The 22,069-nt window shown below is 42.3% G+C and overlaps 1 protein-coding gene and 1 non-coding gene across 10 annotated transcripts in view; one reads left to right on the top strand and one right to left on the bottom strand.

Annotated features, from left to right (window-relative positions):
- The window catches only part of DYNC1I1 (dynein cytoplasmic 1 intermediate chain 1), a 379,170-nt gene that overhangs the window by 224,145 nt on the left and 132,956 nt on the right, over positions 1-22,069 (bottom strand). The gene's annotated exons all lie outside the window — the stretch shown is intronic.
- TRNAG-UCC (transfer RNA glycine (anticodon UCC)) lies at positions 20,062-20,134 on the top strand. Its single transcript has one exon. It is a non-coding gene; the product is annotated as a tRNA-Gly (tRNA).

Raw genomic sequence — 22,069 nt, 5'->3', positions numbered from 1 at the left:
ACATGTCTCAGAAAACGATTGATATTTGCATGTCGAAGGTTAATTGTGAAATCGCAGCTGTTTCTAAATGTTCAAGTATTAAATACTCTACAGTAAGACACAGGAAAAGTAGACTCTTAGAAAAGAAAATACATAAGAAAACGGATAACAACATATTTCAAATAGAACACAAATGCCTACTGATTATTCTATCGTTTCTACAAATAAACAGACTCAAATATTAAACAAAGTTCCCCCTTTAGAGGAAACTGTACAAATAAACACAGAGTGATATTTCTGAAATTCACATAATTTAAGCCAGTTTTTTTCTCCTCATATTTAAGCTCTGCTTACATACTCCAGTTTCAAATTTAAGGCAAAGAAAAGCTTTGGGCAATCAGAAGCTTTTATTGGCAATAGAAATAAAGTCCCAAAGCCCACAGCTAACTGACTTTATATGGGAAATATTTGATTTTGAGAAATGTTTTTATACTTGAGGAAATAATTTTTAGTTAGAAGCATTTCCATCTGTGGCTTGCTTCTTTTTAAATAAATATTTACAATATGGGGACCAGTATGACTTTTAAGTGTTCTTCATTAGGCAGTTCGAAGACAATGCTGTAGTAAAGAGTGTATAATCCCTGAGACAGATTAGTTCTCAAAGGTTCCAAGGCACAGATTCTTAGAGTGGGGATGACTGGCTACTTACTCTAAGGCAAATCAATCTCCCTTCATTTTGGTGAGCTTGCTTCTTCTGTTACTGAACACACGCTAAGAACAGACTACCAAGCATGGTTTATTTCTCTGCCTGTGAGCTGGAGTGGGGGGTGTCCTTTTTACTGACACATCACGCCAACTTAAGCAAAGAAATATTCTAACCTAATTGGAAAGCAGACAAGTAAAAACATTCTGACTCTAATGGGATTTATCTTACCTAATTTAACTGCCTTTAGAAGTAAACATTTCTGATTTCATTTCATTGACAAAAAGGAATTCTATTCTATGAATGTTCTAATCTTACTAGACTACGAGTTGCCAGAGCCTGGTAGACAGCAGGCACTCAAGAATACACACTGAACATTTTGAAAGTTTCTCAAGCAGATCGGTTCATATAATTTCCTTCACCAGGGAATGAAAGGATCATTTGGTAGAATCCGGCTCCTCTGGAATGTGGCTCCTCTTAGTATACAGTCCATGGAATTCTCTGGAGTGGGTAGCCTTTCCCTTCTCCAGGGGATCTTACCAACCCAGGGACTGAACCCAGGTCTCCTGCATTGCAGGCGGATTCCTTACCAGCTGAGCCATAAGGGAAGCCCAAGAATACTGGCGTGGGTAGCCTATCCCTTCTCCAGCAGATCTTCCCCACCCAGGAATTGAACTGGGGTCGCCTGCATTGCAGGGAGATTCTTTATCAATTGAGCTATCAGGGAAGCCCCTAATGATCAATAAATAGTTACAAAAGTAGCTTTTTCATAAGTGTATAGAAATAATACATACTCATTAATAATCAGGGTTGTTAAAATACAAATTAAATAGAAAAATAAAAGCTTTGGAGATATGTTTGTTGTATTTAGTCTCTCAGTCACGTCCAACTATTTTGCGACCCCATGGACTATAGCCCACCGGGATCTTTTGTCCATGGGATTTCCTAGCCAAGAATACCGGAGTGGGTAACCATATCCTTCTCCAGGGGATCTTCTCAATCCAGGGATTAAAGCTGCATCTCTTGCATCTCCTGAATTGGCAGATGGGTTCTTTACCACTGAGCCACCTGGGAAGCTTTGGAGATATACCTAGGTTCAAATTCCAGCACTGAAATTCTTTATAGCTATGTGACTATGCATATGAGTTAGACCTTTCTGATTCTCTGATGCCTGATCTGTAAACACCTGTCAGAATCTCTGTACTGGAGATACATGTGTTAGGCTTCTGGTGTGAGTGTTCAATGAATGATAGCTGCTGTTCTGTTATCTATTATGATTATGTGTGTGTGCTCTTTGTGACTGTACCAGAATCTCATGCTTTCTGGATTAAGAGCTTAATTATCTAACTTGGAAGGAAATGACAGAACACAGTCCACTCACGTGTCTCATTTAGGATATAAGTGAGATCACTTATTTCGGGGTCAGTGTATCTTGGAAGGTGAAGAAGTAGAAAACAAAATGCTATAAGATGTTCCCTTGAATCAAAAATCTCATTTTGAGGAAAAAGAAAACAAGTGAGTTTAAAAGAAGTACATGGGTGATTTTCTTTGCTCTGTTTCCCTTCAAAGGTGTGATCACCAGACTTCTGGATGCTTGAGCAAGACTGCTCTTGGCTACAAAACCACGTGCCTCAGGGAAACACAGCCAGCACCAGAGGAGAGAACACAGAGTAGATCTCACAAGGAATTTAAGGAAAAGAGGAATTACTGCAAATGCCGTATCTCACAGGCCAATTTCATTCTCACACTGCACACCAGCAGAGCTGCTCATAAATTGTAAGGTATCTTCATTTAGAAATGATTGTCCAACATTAACTAATTTGACCATATGCTGTTTTCAAAAGGGTAACTATTCTCATCTTGCAGACTGATCATCACATTTAAAAATGAACACGATTTTATATTATGACTAACACCATATTTGGTTGCCAATTTTATTCCTAGGTGAAAATATTCTGTCCCCATTCAAAAATGATACAACTGACCCAATATGGGCAAGATGTGTGTTTTGAGTGTTTTTCTTCCCAATTATTTGCTCCCTCTTTTCTCCACAACCCACAAAAAGGATTTCAAGTGGCTTATAAAAAAAACTAAAAAGCAATAGAATAAAATAAATAACCAGGTAAGTTCTCATGAAAGGATATAATAACATCATGAACAAAAACTGCAGCCCCATCTTATCCAGTTGCTAGAACTGGCTCAGTGCTTCCTGGTGGGTTAAAGAAACAAAAAAATGGTGCATGGCACCCATAAGATGAAATGTGCTTTGATTTGTTTTCTTCCAGGAGTGGCAGGTCAGCTGCGTCTATCAGCCTTACTACCTATCATTGCAGGGCTGCCGTGGCTGATATCTATAGTTTGGGCCGGCTGGCACGTAGATACAATGTATGACTTCACCCAAGATCAGAGCTTGTAGGCTAATGCGGTGTGTTAGGGGCTACTGACCGCCGCAGTCTGAGATGAAGATGGGGGTACCATCTCCCTCTACCCCGGCATACCACACAGATATTGTTGCTCTGATGTGAGAAATTTCAGGAAGCACACTGAACTAATAAACCATCCCTTTACTAGTGAAGAGAGTGAAAGGCAAATTCATTACCCCAAAGATCGGCTAGGACAGTGTCTCCTTAATTCTGCACCTTGGCCACGCCTGGCATCCCTTTGTTACTCTTGTCTCAGTCATGTCTGACTCTTTTGAGACCCCATGAACTATAGCCCACCAGGTTCCTCTATCCATGGGGTCTCCCAGGCAAGAATACTGCAGTGGGTCGCCATGCTCTCCTCTGGGGATCTTCCCCATCCAGGGATCGAACCCATGTCTCCCGCACCTCCTGCATGGGCAGGATTCTTTACCACTGCGCCACCTGGGAAGACCCTCGGCATCCTTTATGAAGATTTTTCAGTACCTGAATTCCCTCCCTTTCAAGTTTTCATATCATAACTGCCTATCTTGGAGGCAAAGGTCAGTTTATAAAATAAAGGTCAAGGTTCAACTTAAAAGGAACTCACAAGCAATATCGGTCTAGGAACCTGAACATACAACCATACCAACATCTGCTATTCCCACTCAGGATGAGTGGGCTCCAACTCCTAAACAGAGATGCAAATCATGACAAAGATGCTAGCTCACCCCAGGGGGACAAAACCAAACGAAAAGGTCCATATAAACATATTAATAGACTGTCTTTGTCAATGGGAATACAGCATGAGTCAAAGGAAATGGCCTCTCTTCCACTTGACAAAAGTTGGTTTCCATTTCGTGAACACGGGGGAGTAGCTATTTCCAAGGATGCGTGAAACCAAGCCATGGCCACAACACTCACACACAGGAAGTCCAACTGAGTCCGTGCTCCACACATCTCCTGCCCTCAGGATGATCCTCCCACTTTTTAGAAGCCGATCCAAAGGCAGAGGAAGGGCAACATCTGTGGGATGTTAGCCTCTGATCAGGGCTGGTGCTAATGAAAGTCTAGACACAAAGGCCGTCTCTCCTGCTCCAGCCTCCAAAGCTAGCTGACCCCTCGCCCCACACAGGCCCAGCGGAGGGCGGGGAGAGGGTGCGGGGAAAGATGCGTACCTGGTAAGGACAGTTCCATCAGCTGGAGACCTGCCTCGAGGGAGACCCTTCTGGTGGAAGAACAGTCACAAGACCAAAAAAAGACTAGTCTCATTACGGCACCCTCTTTGTTGCTGTTCAGTTGCCAAGTCGTGTCTGACCCTTTGTGACCCCATGGGCTGTAGCCCACCAGGTTCCTCCATCCATGGCATTCTCCAGGCAAATACACTAGAGTGGGTTGCCCTTTCCTTTTCCAGGGGATGTTCCCGGATCAGGGGTTGAACCCACATCTCCTGAATTAGCAGGTGGTTCTTTACCACTGAGCCACCAGGGAAGCCCCATGCCCTGTTCACAACAAGAGGGAAGATCCACGTCCCAACCTGAGCCCCATGAGTGGCACAGCCTGAACAGGACGGAATTAGCGTCACCCAGAGGCAAATGTGTCCATGCTATGGGGTAGAGAGCAAAACCAGTCACGCTTTCGACCTAAAATTGCCTTTCTTCTGCTTATTCCACAACAGGATTTTCAAATGCTAAGTGCTAAATGAGAAGCCTTAAAAATAGCTTGGATTGCCAGTTCATGGAATTCGTCCTAGAGATGAGGGCTACCCTTTAAAACCTCTAAGGCTTCCTTACAGATGACTGTACTGGTTTCAGAGGCCTGGACACATTAGCTATAAACATATATTTTCTAATTTCTCTTAGGGGTACTTTCACTCTCTCTTTAGACAATCAGTTCTCAAAGAGAGATCCCTAGGCCAGCAACATCCGTGCCACCTGGCATCTTGAGGGAAAGTCAAAGCTAAGCCCAGCAAACTGGTTCTAACCAGGCCTCCAGGCCATGCTGCGTGCTCAGCTGTGTCTGACTCTTTGCGACCCCATGGACTGTAGCCCGCCAGGCTCCTCTGTCCACAGGATTCTCCAGGCAAGAGTACTTGAGTGGGTAGCCATTTCTCACCCAGGCCATTCTGGTGCTCGCTCAAATTCTCTTCAGAGTGTTCTTTCCTGTTTCACTTCTGGCTTCAGTTCTCTTTGCCTTGGTCACCACAAGTTCAAACTTCTAACCTGTGAGCTTTCCCCAGCTTCAAGACCCCGGCCCAGACCCGATTTTTGACAACTGTGGGCCTATCCAGTCTTGGTTGCCTGCTTTATCTACTGAGTCTGGTTCCCATAAATCTAGCTGGTGGCTGAGTCCCAGCTCTACTCAACACTTGGGCGAGATCACCTGTCCTGACAAGATCTGACTAAGGATGAACATGAGCTGGAGAAAGGGCATGTCGGGCGTGCTGAATCAGGTCAAAGGCTTGGTGCATCCAGAGGAACAGAGCAGACGCCAGTGAAGATGGGTGATGGTGAGCAAGGGAGAGATGATACAAGGACTCTGAGATACTACAGGCCTTGGAAGGAGCAGGAGAGGAGCTTACGTTTGATTTCAAGGCAACTAGAAGCCATGGGCCAGGGTTGGGGGACAAGATCAGGTGAGAGAGTCCTGTGACTTATTTATATTTATACAAAGCTGCACCTCTGCTTCTCCCAACTCCTGGTCTTTCTCCTTCCTCTTTTGTTCAGCATCCAAAACGGCTCAACATCCAAATTCCGTCCCATTCCAGGACAGCAGAAAATGTGAGTGTGTCAGTGTTCTCCACTCTGAGCCCCCAGCTCCTGCACAGGGAGGCCCACAGAAGAAGCTCGATAAACATTATGCAGACGTGAATGGGCTTCTCCGGTGGCTCAGTGGTAGAGAGTCCACCTGCCAACACAGGACATGTGGCTTCAATCCCTGGGCTGGGAAGATCCCCTGGAGGAGGGCAGGGCAACCCACTCCAGTACTCTTGCCTGGAGAATCCCATGGGCAGAGAAGCCTGTGCAGACTACAGTTCATGGGGTCACAAAGAGTTGGACAGGACTTAGTGATTAAGCAGTAACCACAATTAAATAAATAAGTAACCAACCAAATCTGAACAGATCTTTGTCTTACATGTAATCTGCAACAGTGAGATTCTGACAGCCAACGATCTGGCTGGAAAACGTCCTCATCCTGCTAGAAAATTCAAGTGAATATATTTAGAACTCAAGTCCCCCACCCCACAAGCCTGCAGTTTTCGGGTGGGCTCACTGTGTGGTTTTGTTACCCGCCCTGTCTCCTCCTCATGAACCTTTGCCCTGCCATTCTTCCCCCTTTCATTTACAACTGTTTTTTATCTCAAGTCTCTTTGGCATTTCATCCTTCTTTGCATCATCCCCTTTCTCTCTCTTCCAGGAACAGCCCCAGTACAGACACTGGAGAGCTGAGCCCTGCTGTTTTATTTTTGTCCTCGCAGTCCCATCGACCTTCCTTCAACCCCTACTCCCTGCCTTGTAATGCAGTCTTGTCTTAAAAGTAGGCTTCTGCCTTCCTTCAAAGGTCAAGGTCACATTTAACAAGGTACATTTTACTAGTGACTCGGGCTAATGCAGAATGCTAGTTTTCCAGCACTGCTCACTGGGCATCCCCTGCAGAAAGCAGACTCTTCAAAAGACAGACAGCAGATTCACTCCTAGGAATCCTAGATTCTGGGGCTGCTGAAGTATCCTCAAGTATCTCCTCCTGTATCTGGGTGCAAGAGCAAACCTTTCACCTCCTGAAAGAGGCCAAGTCACTGGCCTAAATCCTCCAGCTCAGCCGGAAAATTGCTAGAAACATCAGAGTTGAGGAGTTATTTGACCATTCGCCATATTACTTCCTTCTGTAGGAACACCACAGGTCAGGTTTTGTTGTTTTTTTTTTTGATTGGTTTCGGACACAAAAGCCTACGCTATTTTCCCCCGAACTCTTTCAATTATCTCACTGGCAGTGTCTACTAATGCTTTAAAATATTAGATATGAAGGTTATAATATAGTAGACGCTGGGCTTTCCTGGTGGCTCAGATGGTAAAGTATCCACCTGCACTGTAGGAGACCCGGGTTTGATCCCTGGGTCGGGAAGATTCCCCTGGAGAAGGGAATGGCTACCCCACTCCAGTACTCTTGCCTAGAAAATCCCATGAGTAGAGGAGCCTGGTGGGCTACAGTCCATGGGGTCGCAAAGAGTTGGACACGACTGAGCGACTTAACACTCTCACGTAGTAGATGCCAAATCTACTTATAGATCATTATTGGGGTGCTAAATGTTTGCTTTTAGGCTGAAATGTGGAAAAATAACTTATTTGCTGAACTAGAGTTCTCCACGCGAGTCTAATAAACAAACCCTTTTACTGTTTTATGAAACTACACACAGAAGCACATACATTCATACTAAAGCTTCAGAAGAGTTTCAGAAACATCCTCACCCTGCAGGTGGCTGCTTTAACAAGGCTGGAGATTGTTTCGTGATTTTCTTCCTTAAACAAAACCCTCATAGACTGTTTAACTGAATTGACCTAACACTATTTTGTATTTATTAATGTATAAATTATAGAAAGTAAAGTATATTCAACCACTACAAAAATCTCCATATCACATTTAGTTGAATTTTTTTACTTGCCTATTTTTCAAGAATTGATGCTCTTGAACTGTGGTGTTGGAGAAGACTCTTGAGAGTCCCTTGGACTGCAAGGAGATCCAACCAGTCCATTCTGAAGGAGATCAGCCCTGGGATTTCTTTGGAAGGAATGATGCTAAAGCTGAAACTCCAGTACTTTGGCCACCTCATTCGAAGAGTTGACTCATTGGAAAAGACTCTGATGCTGGGAGGGATTGGGGGCAGGAAGAGAAGGGGACGACAAAGGATGAGATGGCTGGATGGCATCACTGACTCGATAGACGTGAGTCTCAGTGAACTCCTGGAGTTGGTGATGGACAGAGAGGCCTGGCATGCTGCGATTCATGGGGGTCGAAAAGAGTCGGACACGACTGAGCGACTGATCTGATCTGATTTTTCAAGACTGTTTTCATTCCTTGTTTTATTCTTCATGCTAAGCTTATCTTGCTTTTTTAAAAACTGAATCAATTTCCCTCTGATTTTCTAATTCTCCATCTGATAATCCCGTTAAACCATATTTACTGAGTGTTGAATGTATAAAACACTTCCTAGGGCAAAAAGTCAAAGATGACACGTTTTTCCTCAAGTAGACTACATTCTAGTTACGAATTCACAGAACAAGGACCAAACTGACACAGTCATAGTGAAAGCCAGAGAGTAGGGACATGAACCTGGACTCGAGGAGGCTAGGAAATCCATGTGAGGAGATAGGTCTTGGGCGTGGAGCAACAGAAGGAGCAGCATTGGGAAAATTATAAAACAGATGGAAAAGCATTTGAGGAGCAGGGAATAGCAAGACCACAGGCACAGGAAAAGGAATATATGTCGACTTGAGTGAAGAGAACAGACTAGCTGGAGCCAAGGGCTCACACATGGGAATTAAGGGGGAGTCAGGCAGGCAAACTGTAGGAGGTTTTGAGTGCCTGCTTACTCTCCTGGAAGGCAGAAGTCCTGACAAGTCTTCTCAAAATGCGTGCAGCCATTCTGGGAATCACATGAGGGCTTACGTAAGCACTCACGATATGAAGTACGTGACCTTCACTCCAGATCCTCACTCAACCTCATGAGAATAGCGTCCCTTAAAACACTAAGACACAGGGCAAGAATATGCGCTTCTATCCAAATATTTTCCACTGTTCTTGCATTACCTGAGAAGACTGGACAAGATAAAGCAAGTAGCTCAGAGATCAACAGCCCTGTCTCTGATGGAGCTGCAGATTTCAAAGGAGATGCTCGGCAAGCAGATCTCAGCAAGGAAGCTGGGGAGCCCAGCTGCTCAGAGAGCTTAAGTGATTTAGCTTAATTCCTCTGTAAACTGTATTTTAAATGACTATGAAACCACATTTCTGTGACTGGTATTGTTTAAAGGAATGGAAGCCCAGCTAAAATGCTTTGGTTTTCTTTCATAAATATTCAGGCTTATTCCACTGAGACTTCCTCCCACCCGCCCCCTCTTAGTTGCCTCTGAGAATCAGCCCCTTGCAAGTCATGGAAAGACTGCCCCCTGCGTATATTAAGGGCTCTGGGTTTGCTGCGGGCATCTTATTTTCTTGGATATCTAGTGGACTGTGCTCTATTAGGGGGTCTGATAAGGTGACTCTCTAGAAATAAAGGCAGCAAGAACAAATTGATTTTACCCTGATTTCCAAAAAGATCAGTGTTACCCTGCTCCCCAAAAATATAAGCACAAAGCTTAAAGGTCTGTTTCCTACATGTTGACTATAGCAACACTAACTCTCAGTTTTATACTGAAGAAAAAAGCCCATTTTAGGAAAAAGTGGAAGTGGTGGTTCAGTGATAAAGAATCCACCTGCCAACACAGGAGACCCAGGTTCAATCCCTGGGTTGGGAATATCCCCTGAAGGAAGAAATGGCAAGCCACTCTAGTATTCTTGCCTGGGAAATCCCATCAACAGAGGAGCTTGGTGGAGTACAGACCATGAGGTTGCAAAAGAGCTGGACACAACTAAGCAACTAAACAACAAGAAAGACATATCACTAGAAGATAAATCCTTTACCATGATCAAAGACCCACTGTCAGCACATGGTGGAAAATCTATAAAGGAAGTACTTTTAAAACCATCAGGAACTTTTGAGTAAAAACAGAAGAGCTACATCTGTGTGAGAAGAAAAGAAAAAAAAAAAAAACACAGGAAAAGGCATCAATAAGAATTGAGCTTATTACTCTGTATCAAGTGATCGAGTGTCTACTTCTCACTTAATTTTCATGGTTATTATATGTAATTTTCCCACTTACAAATGTGGAAACTATAGCTCAAGGAAGGAGAGGAAGCAAGAAGCAGATTAACATAGGAAGATTAAAAGACAGTTTATAAAAGATAATATATTAATATAGAAATGAGTATTGCAGACTACAAAGTGATCTAGTCAGATGAAGGAGAGTTCCTTTCATATTGCACTGGTCAGAGGAGTTGTTGCTATTTAGTTGCTAAGTCACATCCAACTCTTTGTGACCCCATGGACTGTAGCCCACCAGGCTTCTCTCGCCATGGGATGTTTTGGTCAGTGGAGAAGTCAAAGCAAAGGCGAGATTGGGCTTAACCTCCAAAGACGGGCAAAATCTTAACTGATGAACAATGCTGGCAGGATAATGAAATGTCATCCATAAAAAGGAAAATGCTTAGACACAAAGGGGCTTACCAGGAGCCTAGTTCCAGTATCTGCTCCCAATAAAAAGTCCCCAGAGAATGACTCAGGCAATGAAGTGGAAGGTAACTCTTAAAGGAACCCCATGTGAATGAGTAAGGCACAAGTCAGACCAGAAGATGGGCCAATACTAGAATGAATCTCCAAATCTATAGTGGTAAGCTTGGGAGAAAAAGAGAGTGCCTTCTTTAAGAAAAAGGGCCTGCAGCTGAGTAGGTCTACAACTCAAATTTTAGCATCCTATCAGCACTCAGATTTGTAGTCCCGGGAGCTATCCAAGGTGCTGATTTATTCCACCCCAATTTCTGACCCAGTGGACCAAGATCTGTCCTAGAGTTTCTACACAAGCAACACATGAACCCCTTCACTTTAGCCCCTCTCAGGAGGACTGCTATCTGGAGGTTCAGTTACTTTCCAAGCCAACTCACGCCTGTTTGCTGCCTGCTATGGTTTATACTCTTAGGCCATCAATTTTACACTCCCAATTGTCAATCTGCTAGGTAAAGAAAATAGAGGAGGTGTTATAAGTGAAAACAGCATTTTAAACAAAGGTCAAAACAACAAACTGACCTCTTTGTTTTATTTACTTTTATAGGGAAACTGTAGAAATGAGCCTTGAAATGCAGGTTGAAACTAGCTTATGAAAAGTGTTGATTACTATGATAAGAAATTTTAGCTTGTCAAACACAATAGGAAGTTTCAATGTTCAGAAAGGTATTGAACTGGACACTAATGTGACAAAAAGTGTTGGGGAAATAAATGTGGAAATGTCATGCCAAGGGATTAAAATGGAAAGCTTCAATAGGTAGGCAGATAGCTCCTTTTTTGGACTGAAATACTTTTTATAATATATGACTTAAAAAGTCTTTTCAGGGATTCAGGATTTCAAGAAAGTGATTTTCCAAAAATTCAAGATCACATTGCATTCTTCTGTGTATAAAATACATATTCCTGAATCTAAATCTAGTTAGATTTAATCAACTTTTAAATCCAAAAATAATGTGTCTGTGCCTGTCATTGACTGATTATGCATCTCTTCATCTTTCAGTCTCCTACCATGTTTATTATAATCTAATCAAACAAAGAGGAACTAAAAAGCCTCTGGATGAAGGTGAAAAAGCAGAGTGAAAAAGCTGGTTTAAAACTCAACATTCAAAAAACTAAGATCATGGCATCCAGTTCCATCACTTTGTGGCAAACAGATGAGAGGAAAATGGGAACAGTGACAGTTTTTATCTTCTTGGTCTCCAAAATCACTGTGGATGGTGACTGCAGCCATGAAAATAAAAGATGCTTGCTTCTTAGAAGACAAGCTTCAACAAACCTAGACAGTGTATTAAAAAGCAGAGATATCACTTTACCGACAAAGGTCTGTCTAGTCAAAGCTATGTTTTTTCCAGTAGTCATGTTTGATTGTGAGAGTTGGACCATAAAGAAGGATGAATACTGAAGAATTAATGCTTTCTAAATATGATAGAGAAGACTCTTGAGAGTCCCTTGGACTGACTGCAAGGAGGTTAAACCAGTTAATCCTAAAGGAAATAATTCCTGAATATTCATTGAAAGGACTGATGATGAAGCTGAAGTTCTGATACTTTGGTCACCTGATGCAAAGAATTGACTCATTGGAAAGGACCCTGATGCTGGGAAAGATTGAGGGCAAGAGGAGCAGGGGGCAACAGAGGATAAGACATCCTCTGTTAAATGGCATCACTGACTCAATATACATGAGTTTCAGCAAACTCAGGGAGGTAGTGAAGGACAGGGAAGCCTTGTGTGCTGCAGTTCATGGGGTCACAGAGAACTGGACGTGTCTTGGCCACTGAACCACTAAACTTGGGCTCCAAAATCACTGCAGATGGTGACTGCAGCCATGAAATTAAAAGACGCTTACTCCTTGGAAGGAAAGTTATGACCAACCTAGATAGCATATTCAAAGGCAGAGACATTACTTTGCCAACAAAGATCCATCTAGTCGAGGCTATGGTTTTTCCAGTAGTCATGTATGGATGTGAGAGTTGGACTGTGAAGAAAGCTGAGCGCCAAAAAATTGATGCTTTTGAACTGTGGTGTTGGAGAAAACTCTTGAGAGTTCCTTGGACTGCAAGGAGATCCAACTGTCCATTCTAAAGGAGATGAGTCCTGGGTGTTCATTGGAAGGACTGATGCTGATGCTGAAGTTCCAATACCTTGGCCACCTCATGCGAAGAGCTGACTCATTGGAAAAGACTCTGATGCTGGGAGGGATTGGGGGCAGGAGGAGAACAGGACGGCAGAGGATGAGATGGCTGGATAGCATCACTGACTCGATGCATGTGAGTCTCAGTGAACTCCGGGAGTTGGTGATGGACAGGGAGGCCTGGCATGCTGAACTGAAATGGCCACTGAACAACAATTTCTTAATGCTGGATATTTGTCATTACTTTTTGTAAAATACCCCCTCTCCTGGGCAAAATACATCACTTGTCACTCATTGTTGTATATTCTTGAAACATAACTTCCTCCTCTATCCAACAGTCCATCCAGCAATTGCCATTAAGCCCTGCTGCCTTCATCTTCCAGGGAAAGAGGACCCGGGGATCAAGAATCTGACATCTGGCTCCTTTGTTTAGGTCCTTGTTAGCAGGACTTTGAAAGGGAGGCAATGTGGATTCTGTGATGTTGATGACACTATACTATTACAGACACTCACAGCCCAAGTCCTATATATGTACCTTAAAATAAGGAGCCAACCGAACTCCCTTGTGAGCCAAATAGTATGTATGTCCCCAAAAGCAAGGCAAAACTGGATTCAAAATCATTTATTCTAGCCACAAATGCTGCTGATCTATGAACACATCCTCAGAACGCTGCTGCTACCACTCTCCAACTGCCTTTGTCTCTGGGCAATTTGACCGCTGCTTTCTGTGTGCTGTGCTGTGCTTATTCGCTCAGTTGTGTCCGACTCTTTGCAACCCCATGGACTACAGCCTGCCAGGCCCCTCTGTCCATGGGATTCTCCAGGCAAGAATACTGGAGTGGAATGCCATGCCCTCCTCCAGGGGATCTTCACAACCCAGGGATCGAACCCAGGTCTCCCGCCTTATAGGTGGATTCTTTACCCGCCGAGCTACCAGGGAAGCCCCCATTGCTTTCTGTCCTAAGCCAAACTCGCCCACAGGAGCACCCACTATTGCCTTGCATTCGGGCATTCAACCGACTGCCCTTTGCCAAGTATGCATAGTCCCATTCTTTAGAGTCAAACAAAGAGGGATTCAAATTTTGCCTCTGTTATTACTGATTGTGCCTTTGGACAAGCTGGGTAACCTCACTAAGGCTTAGTTATCAAAGACGAGTGATCGGCCTTAGCTCACAAGGTTGTTGCAAAGATAAAACCAAATAAGGGATACAAAACACTTATCAAGGTCTGGAAAAGGGAAGCACTCAAGAAACTGTAATTTTGGTGGGAATAAAATGATATTATATCAATTCTTGTTCCAACAGAACATTCACAAGAGAGCCAGTCTTCCATGGGCTACAACACTTTAAACTTTTAAGTCTCTCCTATAGTCGGCCTCCTTGTATATGGTCCCAGCTTTCATCATAGTTCGCTATCTTTTCTTCATCTCCACTCCATCTGGGTTCCAGACCCTGGCATGGGCTAGACCCTCCAGTGAGAACCAGGCAGAACTAGCCTTGGCACTCTGTGCTGGGGGATAGACTGGAATGCTTCAGAATCTGCAAGGTCCCTCATTTTTGAAATGAAGTTTTCCATGCAGGTTTGAAGCATCAAGGCAAAACAGGGCTAAGCACTTTGGAAAGACAGAGCCCGAACAAAGCCAGGAAGTGTGAAAATGGGAAAATGCAGATATATTTTCCTTTCTCACCTTCAACAGACTTACTACCAAAACACTAACTATTAATTAAATGTTCCACCCTTCGAGTTTCCTCCCAGTGGGGGCAAAGGGAGCAAAGAATACTTGCTACCAAGATATGGCTGTGGACTACTTTAATTTTGTGCCCTACAAGGGGGGCTGAGCCCCTGGGGTACCTCATGTTTGTTAACAACTTCATGACGCTCATGACATGAATGAAGGTCCCTGAGTCAGCCCGGAGAAAGTCAGTGCTTTTTAATAAACAAAAACATTGAACCAACTAGAAAGACAGTTTTCATACTGTTCTCCATAGAGGAACGGAGGAGTAAAATTTCCATATGTGAACTCAACAAGATTGAAATGAGATGGTCCGTTGTTTGAATAAACTGAGGGCATGCAGCTGAGTTTTTCCTTGGCAGTCCTTTCTAACAGCCTGAATAAAGAGCATGTTAAATTACCTACTTTGGGGAGAAAGCCCGTGGAATATTTCCTCAGGAGGAGGAGACAAGTGGATTTAAAACATATCATGTTTTTAGAGGACTAAGTTTTTCCTGCATGGAGGCATGGTATAAATATTACTTTAAAAATGCCATGTTTCCTAAAACACAGTGGTTTCCCCAATATATAATATGAATGTAAACAAGATGCCTGTCAAGCATGGCTATAACATACTGCTTACCACACCAAACTTGTAATATGCACTTATTAGTCTTGGTTCTCTTAATGAAAGGAACTAAGGACACTGCATAAATTCTTCAACACAGGTTTCATTTCTCCAGCTGCCTTGTGCTGTAGAACATCAGGCTAACAAGAAGTGATGCTAACAAGAAGCTAAAACCAGTGTAGCAAATGGGGCATTTAAAATATATATAAACATACCGGCCTTCACAAAGAAAGGAGCTGTTTGGGGGGAACTAAATGGATCCCTAGACAGACATATTTTAGTTTAATATTCCATGTATTTTCCTACATGCTTACTATGTCAGTTCTTCTCAATGGCAGAAAAATGCTCTGTGAGAGAACAAGAAGCTGGCCTGCCATTATTCCCCGGCCTCATAATCTCCACACAACCATTTTTGGGGGGAAGGGTAGAAGGTAGCCACCTGAATTCGCCAACTTTCTTCGGTCACTTTAGGGCCATTCTCAAATACCAATATTTGTAGACAGCAGCTAAAGAAACCAAAGATTGGACTGCTTATTCTAAACAAACCATCTGGCAGCTTGTGGGGATTTGGGGAAGCTGGACATTTTATACACTGGTCCATGAGACATGGAGGATCAATCTGGGATCTCACTGCTTACTCTTCTAAAGGCTCCCCAGAGAAATCAGTTCCCGTTGTTCGCTCAGGCCAAATATATATATCAGTAATTTCTCATATAACTTTACAATGAAGAAATGACTGGTCTTTTAACCCAAAGCATGCAGGTGTTAAACCAGCCTTGGAGCAGATGGTGGCCCTCATATAACCATGCAAGGCTTCATTCATTCCCTCCTCTAGACTCCACAACCTCCATCAATAAGCACTAATAGTAAGCAACTCTGTTGCAGAGAATGGAATGTCTTCAAAATGGCATTTTCTGTCAATTAAAGCCAGCTTCCCTGGGTCAGGAAGATCCTTGGAGAAGGGCATAGCTACCTACTTCAGTATTCTTGCCGGGAGAAGTCCGTGGACAGAGAAGTCTGGTGGGCTATTGTCTACGGGATTGCAAAGAGTGGAGTGACCAACACTTTGAGTTTCATGGGGATTCCTGGAGGCTCAGTGGTAAAGAATCTGCCACAGTTCAGGAGATGTGGGTTCAGTCCAACAGGTGGCGCTAGTGGTAAAGAACCCGCCTGCCAATGCAGGAGCCATAAGAGGCTGGGGTTCCATCCCTGTGTCCGGAAAATGCCCTGGAGGAGGAGATGGCAATCCACTCCAGTATTCTTGCCTGGAGAATCCCACGGACAGAGGAGCCTGGCGGGCTACAGTCCATAGGGTTGCAAAGAGTCGGACTCGATTGAAGTGATGCACGCACACATGAGGTCCATACAAAGGCAACTTAATGAAAATATTTCAAGAGCAACTGCTTGATGAGGGGTGGGGGCTGCCTAGAAAAGATTACAAACTATTCTCAAAATGAACCAACCTGATGAACTTAGAGGTTTTTAGAAGTGATGTTTAGTATGCATCCTGCTCCAGCCTGTAGACTATATAGTATAACTTTCATTCGTTTGTTATTAATTCTTCTTTTAAAAGATAAATTAAACAGCAAACAGATGCAACAATACACCCGATTAAACACTCAGAGAACTTCCATCCCTCTGGCTACAGCCTGTGTAATACCTCAGGCTCCAGAAACCTAGTCTGCTCTTGGCCCAGCACCCCACAGGCAGGCAGAGCTGGTCTGAACAGGTTCCAAAAGAACTCTGCTCCAACCCAACTGGGTATTGGTCAATTACTGCCAAGCATCACTTAAGCTGAAAGGGATAGTTATCTGGGCCTCAAATCAGCTAGAAATGGAGCTGCTGCCATGTCAGCAGACTGCCTTTCCTGAAGGCTCCAACACACTTAGCCTGGCTTTTCTGTCACCAGTCACTGGCATCCAAGCTGATGTGGTCGCTTAAAAAGACAGGGTGCCAGGTTTTCTGTCCCATTTTTCCCCCCTCCTCTACCTCCAAGAAACAGCCAAAGAGGAAAGTAAAGACTTAATATTAAAATTTAAATACCAATTTAAAACAGGGAATACAATATACTCTGTTTGTCTGGAGGAACCCAGGTAAGTGTGTTAGTCACTCAGTTTTGTCTGACTCTTTACAACCCCATAGACTGTAGCCCACCAGGCTCCTCTGTCCATGGGATTCTCCAGGCAAGAGTACTGGAGTGGGTAGCCATTCCCTTCTCCAGGGGATCTTCCTGACCCAGGGATCGAACCCAGGTCTCCCACATTTCAGGCAGATTCTTTACCATCTGATCCACCAGGGAAGTCCAGAGGGACCCAGAGTGAAGTAAAAACGGACATTCTTTTAACAATGTATAGCTCGGTACCTACATGTTTACAACGAAATTCCTATGGAAGATATATGGTGTATATCTTCCCAATAAAACTTCTCATTCAATTTTTACTAGGATTTCTTTTAGAAATAGAGGTTGGATGGCAAAGATTAAATACCATAGAACCTCCTTTCCAAATAAAACCAAGACTTCAAGAAAAGTCCAAGCCTGTTTTTGGATTAAAACCCTTAAATTTTTCCTGCTCTGATATCATTCAAAATGAGTTTTATTGGTGAGTGAATAGCTTCCACGAGGCAACCATTTTCCACACAGACCTCCAACTCCAAATCTCTTTAGCAGTGACCTCAGCTTGACTCCAAATTTAACTGTACATGTCTAACCTCAAGGGCAGCTTCTCCAGCAAACCCCAGGTTGTCCTTATTTTGCTTTCTAAAGCAATGTGTGTATTGTAACTGGTCCATGATGATGGTGATGATGATATTAATAAAGCTACTGTTCCCTGGAGATGCGGCTTTGTGGTTTCTGAAGAGCCTTCTACCCTAGCCAAGAAGGAGGCAGAGTTCTTGTATGGGCTGTCTTGCAAGGGTTTGTGGCAAGGGAGAGCAGAATGTCATCAGAAGGAAACAAGAATTAAAGGGGAAGGGAAATTGGGTTCCTTTCCAGTGTGTGCTGAACCCAGGCTATGGAGTAGTACTGGAAACGAAGTAGAAGGACCCTCCCAGTCCATGCAGCCTCAGACACCGTCTGGAGATGGATTTCCCAAGCTTGTGTCCAGAGAAGGCAACAGAATGCAATGTTCTCTGTGGAACAGATATACCCTGTGTATATAATGCAGATGAGCTCTTACCATGGTAATGAATATATCCTCTACTTGCTACTTCTGCCAACTGCTCTAAATCAGGAACTTGCAGGGATAAGAAAGTGAGAGAGATACAGAGGTAGAAGAGAGGTCAGATGATAATGAGGAATTGGAAATATCTCAGGGACACTCGTAGAAAAAACAGACTATTCAAAATTTGCTCTAAGGAAAAAAAAAAAAAAAAACTGCTGATGTAATCTTTCTTCCCTTTGCCCTGAATATTTTAACACCCTGAAGACCTCAGGTGGAAGTAGTGGTTCCTTACACACTCCACATGTCAGGGTATCCTTATCTTGATTTTCTTTTGTGTGTACATGATTTATATTCCATATTTCTAGATAGCGGACATCGAAACATATTACACTGCATTTAAAGAATAACCTTTGTATTTCTTAAGATATACTTTTTCAAAAACAGGAACAAAGCAGGCCAAAATAAACTTGTTTTCTAGTCTTGCAGAAGTGAACTATCAAGAGAGATATGCCTTACATATGATCGTAAACAGGAGCAGATACCAAGAACACATCCCAGTAATATTACCATGTAACTTTTAGCCAGTGATTTCATTTGTTCTTCTTTTGCTAGGCTATTTTAAATGTTGAGTGAGGTTTTTTTTGTTCAGATTATTAGATGTTAGGTTTTAAAAGTGATTAATATTTAATGAGACAATAATATGAAAAACTGAGTGGCAAGCTTTTCTTGTCGACATTTAATACAAATTGTACACGAGCCAAATCACATACTATCAAGCCATTTCATGGTGGAGATAAATTCTGTGGAAAAAAGAGAAAATATACTTTTTCTCTTCTTACCTTTGACCCCTCTTCACCCATTTATCTCAAACCCCTGACCATCCACCTTTGACAATCATCAATCTAGTCTCTGTATCTATGAGCTTGGTTTTCTTGCTTTTTTAAAAAAAAAAAAAAATACATTCCATATATAAGAGAGGCCATATGGTTTTGTCTTTTTCCATCTGACTTATTCCACTTAGCATAATGCCCTCAAGGTCCATCTTCAATTTCTTTCAATCATGTCTTATAGTTTTCAATATACAGGTTTTTCATGTCCTTAGATAAAATTATTCCTAGGTATTTTATATCTTTTAATGCAATGGTAAATGGGATTATTTTCTTAACACTTCTTTCTGATAGTTTGCTATTAGTGAATAGAAATGTAATAGGTTTTTCTATATAGATTTTGTGTCTTGCTACTTTAGTAAATTAGTTATTTCTAACAAATAGAGTCTTTTTTAATGGTGTCTTTACGGTTTTATATATATATATCACATCATCTAAAACATAGTGACAATTTTACTCCTTCCTTTCCAATTAGATGTCTTTTATTCTTTTTTCTTGCCGAACTGCTCTGACTAGGACTTTCAATATCATGCTGAATAAAAATGAAAAGCATGAACAGCCTTGCCTTGTTTCTGATCTTACACGAAAAGCTTTTAGCTTTTCACACTGAGTACGATGTTGGCTTGATGATAAACCTACATCGCATAATGTAGGTTTGTCATATACGGATTTTATTATGTTGAGGTACATTGCCTCTATATCTACTTTATTGAGAGTTTTCATCATAAATGGATATTTAATTTTGTCAAGTGCTTTTTTTTGTATCTATTGAGATGATCATATGACTTTTAATCCTTCATGTTGTTAATGTCATTTTATCACTTTGACTAATTTGTGGATGTTGAACTATCCTTGCTTCCCTGTGGTTTTTCAATTGGTTTGTTGTTTCACCCCACAATAAGCCTAAGGGAATGGTTTTGCTCTCTCCACCAACTGCTGTTCCCACCTTCATTTTTCAAGTATTGTTTTAGAGTTTCAGATTTACAAATGAAAAACATCCTGAATGATTTCTAGCTTGATGAGACCAACAGATCAGATCCAGGAGTCTGGAGTAGAATAAGTCTAGGATTCAATCTCAAGGGTGGGGACTTCCCTGGTGGTCCAGTGGTTAAGACTCTGTACTTCCACTGCAAAGGGCATGGGTTCAATCCCTGGTCAGGGAAGTTCTACATGCCCCCTGGGTATGGCAAAACAACAACAACAGCAACAACAACACACACACAGTCTCAAGAGTGGTGCCTGGTGTGTGGAGAGGCTGACATCACACAATCACATCATTTTAGCCAAAGAGCAACCAACAGAAGATTCTGATTTAATAGCCCAAGGAGGGACCCAGGCATCAAGTTTTCATTTTCCGAAGCTTTCTTTGTGATTCTAATGTACCAGCAGGGCTGGTATCTCTATTTCAGAAAATGGTCACTATGCTTGTGAACTCTGTGCCTCCAGGAACAACACGGTCCCTTCTTCATCACTTTTGATACTTTATAAGTCTAAAGAGTTCATTTATTCATGTAATGAATATTAATTGAGTATCTATAATTTGTAAGGCACTGTCCTAAGTGATATGAATAAGCAACAAACAACCTGTGGAGTTGACATTCTTGGAAAATAAAATATTTTAAAAGTGCTTGGAGATTCATGAATTTAAAAGCCTACCTTTACTTGAGGACAAAAAAAGTGTGTATTTGTAGCCAGATTGTTTTCAATAAGGTAAAATTTTTGTAAAGAGAGTCCCATTCCCAGGGAGGAATCTTAGAGCCTAATCACCAGGATAAGAAAAACAGTCTTGATTGTTCAAGGCATTGAATTTAATTATTTAATTGTTCAAGGCATCTTCTTCAATTTCATGAAAGTTTTTCCCTTTAACAGCCTTAGTCTGAAAGTAGTCATTAAAAAAAAAAAAGATACACTCATAAATTAGAAGTAAATAAATAATTCATTCTGCATAATCTCAGACTGGGGCAAGTCAAGGATTCTCTCCTTTGCAAAAGGAGAAAGTTTTGGAGTTTTTGTTCAGGTATAAAACCAAACAAGAACAAAGCACAATGCAGATCCTTCCACCGCCTACTGTTTTACCCACATCCTGAATTTTTGTAGCTGTTTTGGTCCACAGATCTGTGAACAAGTGCCTCCTAGAGTATGGTATAGAACCACTCATCATCCATACCCAATCACCCCAAGATGTTAAATGTAAATAGCTCAGGAGGCACGGCAGGAGAATGGGCTTAGGAAAACTCAAAACTTCCATCACGTTATCTACACCAGGTATAGATCAGATACCAGAGTCTTGGAACAGGAATCCAAATTCAACAGTGAGACCATCAGTAGAAAACTCTGTGGGACATCCTGCTGCTGATGCTGTTGCTAAGTCGCTTCAGTTGTGTCCAACTCTGTGCGACCCCTTAGACGGCAGCCTACCAGGCTTCCCTGTCCCTGGGATTCACCAACACTGGAGTGGGATGCCATTTCCTTCTCCAAGGCATGAAAGTGAAGAGTGAAAGTGAAGTCGCTCAGTCATGTCCAACTCTTAGCAACCCCATGGACTGCAGCCCATCAGGCTCCTCTGTATTAACACAAAACCCAGAGCCCCTAGCAGGTGGCCTAGTTTGACATTCGAACCACATTTTGCATGTGGAATTTTCATTAAGACAAGTTTACCACATGACAGACAATCTGTGTACATTTGCAGATGTGTGCACGGCCATCAGGCCTGCATGCAAGGGTAATTCTCCACCTGACGGTTGCTGAAGGTGATGTCCAATCAAAGTACAGAGCTCAGTGAATAAATGGGTTGCTTTGACAGGAAATTCCAACAGCAATTTTAATTCTGATCAGGCTTCAGGAAATGGAAAGAATAAAAACACATCAATTATACTGACAGGAAGTTTTAAATCACATGGTGAGCAGCTGCTGCCAAAAGATACGTCTGCCAGCTTTGTTAAGGAGCCTGGTATTTTGGTGTGACCAAAACTTTACACCAAAATGTTATAGGCTGACATCACTGCCTAATTGCATGTTATCTCTCTACAAGGGTAAAGAAAATGACACACTACTGAAAGCATATCATTATTACAGGAGGAAAAAAATATCAGTTTAAC

Source organism: Bos taurus, chromosome 4 (assembly GCF_002263795.3).
Source record: "Bos taurus isolate L1 Dominette 01449 registration number 42190680 breed Hereford chromosome 4, ARS-UCD2.0, whole genome shotgun sequence".
Classification (NCBI taxonomy): Eukaryota; Metazoa; Chordata; class Mammalia; order Artiodactyla; family Bovidae; genus Bos; species Bos taurus.
Note: the sequence above shows the minus strand (reverse complement) of the source record. Positions and strands in the feature narration are given on the sequence as shown.